We start from the raw sequence: 5066 nt of genomic DNA on the forward strand, positions 1-5066 counted from the left end.
TTGAAATTTGAGTTATGGTTTTGAAAGGGTGGTTACATATTTGAACTTAACCCTATTTGGTGAAGTTGTTATGATTGCAGGATATGCCAGATTTTTCCAAGCAATAGGAGAGTAGTTTGAGAAGTACTTGGCTTATGCGATGCCAATCCTTAAAGTACAGCTGAGGTTTCAACCCATGCTTTCATCAACTAATCACTAGTCCAGAAGGCCTTATAAATGCCGGATGAAGTATGTTATAAAACACAGTTTTCATCTGTTATTCGAATCGTTATTTATTTGGTATGAGTCTTTGTAAATGACAAATAGAAAACGTTATTAAATATGACGAATAAAATTTGTGACTTTAAATCACGTACAAAATCTATTATTAAGTATCACGGTTATTGTATGTAAAGTACAATAATGGATGATGTCCGTTATATGGGAAACGCTTATTACCACGTTTATTGGGTGTTAAATATAATAACAATTAATATCCGTCATACAACATTTTCATTCTACTCATTCAGATTTTGGTATTCAGATTCATATTTGGTATATTTGATTTTGGTTCAACTTAAACTGGACATGAAAAAATTCAACTAAATTTGGAAATGAAACAGAATCTTTAAAGGAAACCGTAGAAATTAACTGTAGTAATTTTGACTCACATCAACTTGTAATTTTATTACAAATATGAAATCACACGTATTCATTGCTCATTACAAAATTTTCAATCCAAAAACCCAAGAAACCAAAAAAAAAGGGACTCAGGAAAGAAAAATACAACATGAACTAAAGTTCTACTAAGATCCTAAGCTTCCAAAAAATTTTGACTGAACAAAAGTACAATTCAACCACACTGGGAAATAACCTTGTTGCACTTCTGAACAGTAGCTCTAGGCTTGTGCTCCCAGCAATAACCTTATTGCAATACACTTCAATGCCTCCTTCAGCGCCTGAAGGGAAAAAAGTAAAAAAGTTTAAGAAGATCATTATAAGATAAGAAACATTCAACCAGGGAAAATTTCTCAGTACATAGCTTGTGGAAAGGGGTGTATCTGCTAGAGAAAGATGTCACACAGAGCCTATAATTTTCATGCAACTCAATTGCTTAATAAACACCTGCAAACAGAGAACGAGCTTTTTTATACTCATCCTGCATTAACTAAACCCACCTAACGGTAGATTTTGATATGAGTAAGTAACCTGCTAAAGTACAATTATAAGAACCACAAACAAGAAACCTAAATTTAAAGAACCTAACTGCAAAATGAACCAGTCTTATAACCAAAGTGACATAACTCGCAATCACATGTTACTCTAAGAGCAAAATAAAAATCAGAAATTACAGGTGCAAAGATAAGATATTATACATCATTGAGAGATCCATCAAACGAAAAAAATCCACAGTATTGGTGAACTGACCTGCAATAAAATGAACTTTAAAACGAAGAAGCAAAATAATCCACAATCATAATGAAAAACTTTATTCCATGCTTTGCAGGTCTCAAGTGGATCTTACTACATTTGAAACCAGTGCAAGCAGACAACTTGCTTCGATGAAACCGTCGTTCACGCCTAAAGAGTTATTTAGGATACAGAACTAGTGACGGTTTGGTTCTGAGTACATAACAACCAGCTTCCTTTGTACCTATGAAGATGAAATGTCAGTTTTGTATCCAGATGGTAAAGATATTGTAACTACAAACCAAGTACGAAGAGTTAACAATTCAGACTTGATGAAAACTTAAGGGTCAACTTCTGAGAGAATGGAAAAAAGATGCTGATACCTGATAGGTTATCTAACAATCCTCGTTTTCTCTTTGATATTCATCCTTTGATACTCAAGAAAAGAGATACTCAAGGCTAATACTTATACTTAATGAGTGAAAAATCTTTTATCAACACAACTCTGGGATTCAGTGAAAGAGTTGTTGCACAAAATAAAAAATTACAAATGACAACTGGTGGATGAAGTTCAAGAGATTATACACAAAACAAAATAAGGAAAAAAGCTGATAGTGATAGGTACCAGATGAAGATGAAGTTGCTGGAGCTGATGATGAACTTTGTTCATTGTGGTTAGCCATTTACCTAAACATGCACATTGACACAATAATTGATTAAAAGAAAACCCCAAATAAAAACTCAAACACTAACACTAATAGAAAATTGGATGATGCACAACTTCTATTAAACAACAAAATAAAAAGGGGGAGAACAAACCATGAAGGTAGAGTTCTGAAAATCCCTGCAATTAGGTTAATTAACAAAGTATAAAACAATTAAGGATTTGAATCAATGAAACTAAAGAGCCAATAGGGTATTTATAAAGAATATACCTTTGATTAGTACTGGTTTTCATGATGTCAGTCAGCAAACCAGAAAGATTTAGGACTTTATTTATAGGTGAGAGAGCGAGAAGAATCCCGCCCATTTTCCCCTTTTGATCGCATCACAAAGAACAATTCAGATCGACCAGTTTTGTTTCTTGGTACAAAAGCTGCAGTAACAAACATAAAATTAGAATCCATAAACAAATTCCAGATTTAAAAAATAATCCCAATTTCACTTAAAACCCTAGGTCTTTACAACAATCTTCCCAAATCGGATTTTTTTTTATGAAAACCCTATAATCTTACAAAACACTAATTCTAATTAAATCAAAATTGAAGAAGGGAAAAGGAAGAAGAAGAATCATACGTGAAGTAAGGGGTTTGTTTAATGAGAAACAAACTGGTGTTGTTGTCTTTGGGTTTGTTGGAGAATTTGAGTTTTGAGGATGGAGATGAAAAAGATTGGGGAAACGGGTTTGAGTTTGAGTTTAGTTTTTATGAATTTTTCAGTTTCTGGTTTAGCAGATGCAGAAGAAGATGGAGAAAAGAGAGGCGCAAAAAGGTTAAGGTTAGAACAAAAATACACGAAGAAAGAATAAAAATGAAGAGAGCTAAAAACTGGGCCTATACAAACTAGATGTTCTGTCCTCCACTAGTGACCAATAGGTCCAATCCCGAACCATATGAAACGCTCACGGATAGTGGTGGGTGGCTAACCATTTTAGACTTGTATAGCAACGTGGCATTATACGTGGCTAGCCATTTCTGGGTATGCAATAAAAGATTAGTAGTGGGCGTATAAATACTAAACATATGTGTCAGACTTATTCTATGATATAACAAATTCTTATAAAATCACGCACCCCGTAAATTATCACGTTTGAGAATGACAATTTTTTTGTGTTAAATGATGGGCCCAGCTATTTTTATGTTATATGACGGGATTTGTTTGTGAAGCTCTATTCACGCAATTAATCAGTTATTTAAAAGCATGATTAATGGCCCTTTCTGGACTAGTGAATAGATATTAAATGATATGCATTGTCATTGTAGTTAGTATGTGACTGTTTACAGAGAAGAATATATGTGATTGTTTATAGAGAAGGCTTCACACTGTTTGCGGCTCAGTCACCTGAGCATTATTTTTGAACATTATATTTTGTTTTACAACTCTTATAAAGGGTTGTCATAAAGTTAGTACATTAAAGAACCACAAACTTGACAGAACTTGTGATAGTGTAGGTATGGTTAATGGTGTAGACTTCCATGCATGAGGCTGAGGATCAAATCCCCCAACCTCATTTTCCAACATTCTATATTTTTACTTCAACAACTCTTATAAGTGTGTTATACCTTTCTATTAAAAAAAACACAAAAAAATAAAACTTCTGAACTGTAAGGATGGTGGATGAGCTAAACTTCCATGCAGTAGGTTCATGTTCGAATCTCCCCTCTACCACTATTTTCCATTATCATATTTTAGTGTTCTTCAACAACTCTTGTGAGAATTGTGATAGGCTAAGTCACTACCTTTATGGAACAAAGTTGTTATAGCTAAATGTCGTCCTAACTATTTTGCTAAAGGAGTTGTCGTTTATTTTCTTAGCGCAACCCCTTATTCCTAAGGGTTGGTAGTGATGATATACGGCAACTCTTCATTTGAAATCAGTTGTAAAACATAAGACATTTTACGATGTTTAACAAAGAGTTGTAAAACTTCAGATGTATATTTTTCACGTAGTGTAGTGATCTATCTTAGCACGGGTCGTGCTATCCCGCACGACAGTGCGGGGACGGTTTATAAGCTAGCAAGTAATCACCCGTTGGATATTAAACCAACGTACACGATATCATTATAAAGTGGTGCCTGCTATTAAATTCCTAATAGGTCCTCCAGCTTAAACTATTACTATATCTAAACCCTTCTTCATGTTCACTGTACGAGTTTGGAAGAGTACCCATTGTCACCGCCACCTGTGATGGTTTTTCAAATAGTGATTGTAGTAGTGGTAAAAACAGGGTCTTTTCAGACTTGTGAAGAAAACAATTTTTTCTAGATTTAAATTAAACAGGCAACTAAATAAAATAATTCAAAATTTTGGAGAAAAACACCAAGACTAGGATTCCACCAATGACCATTTTAATAGTAAACTCTAAATAGTTCTTATGCAATTTTATCTTTAAAATCAATTCTAATATTTGCCTCAAATAAGTTTTTGAAGTAATAATTGTAATTAAAAAGTATAAAACATCAAAAGTTACTAAAACCCAGCATGCTTCATCAAGTCAATTCACAATTACTCAATAAAAACTATTAATTCAATTTTAATTCGTGCAAATAATCAAATAATAATATTGCAAATAAATATAAAAATTAGAATTATACCAATAAATTACCAATGGCTTCCTCCGTCGTCTCGGCTAATGGTTTTAGCTCCTCATCCCAAAAACACACTCACAAGATAAATTCATGGCTAAAATAGATGTTTTTATTGATGATTATATGATGAAATAGGGATTAGCAACGCTGTAGTGGTGTTACAGCGCCACTGTTACAAAAGAGTATGGTAATTTAAGACTGCTGTAAACGATAACTATCTACTGCTGTGAAACAACGACAGTGGTATGAAAATAAGTCTGCTGAAGAACGACTGACTCTGCAAGTCTGTTCTTCGTGTTCTTCAGAAGCTTTAATGGCAGCAGCAGCAGCAGCGTTGTCTCCTCTATAATTGCTTCTCCTAGGCTCTC

General features: G+C 33.8%; 1 long non-coding RNA gene across 5 annotated transcripts; it reads right to left on the reverse strand.

Moving 5' to 3' along the window:
* Positions 1-690: 690 nt before the first annotated feature.
* LOC113319393 lies at positions 691-2894 on the reverse strand. Of its 5 annotated transcripts, none has more exons than XR_003345428.1 (6): positions 2686-2894; positions 2325-2485; positions 2015-2076; positions 1505-1633; positions 1356-1407; positions 691-1104 (listed from the first exon to the last, which is right to left on the reverse strand). It is a non-coding gene; the product is annotated as an uncharacterized LOC113319393 (long non-coding RNA). The 5 variants fall into 5 exon arrangements; XR_003345430.1 differs by having other exon boundaries at positions 1508-1633; positions 1773-2076; XR_003345431.1 differs by having other exon boundaries at positions 691-938; positions 1773-2076.
* Positions 2895-5066: the final 2172 nt, after the last annotated feature.

This window comes from Papaver somniferum, chromosome 10 (assembly GCF_003573695.1).
Source record: "Papaver somniferum cultivar HN1 chromosome 10, ASM357369v1, whole genome shotgun sequence".
Lineage (NCBI taxonomy): Eukaryota > Viridiplantae > Streptophyta > Magnoliopsida > Ranunculales > Papaveraceae > Papaver > Papaver somniferum.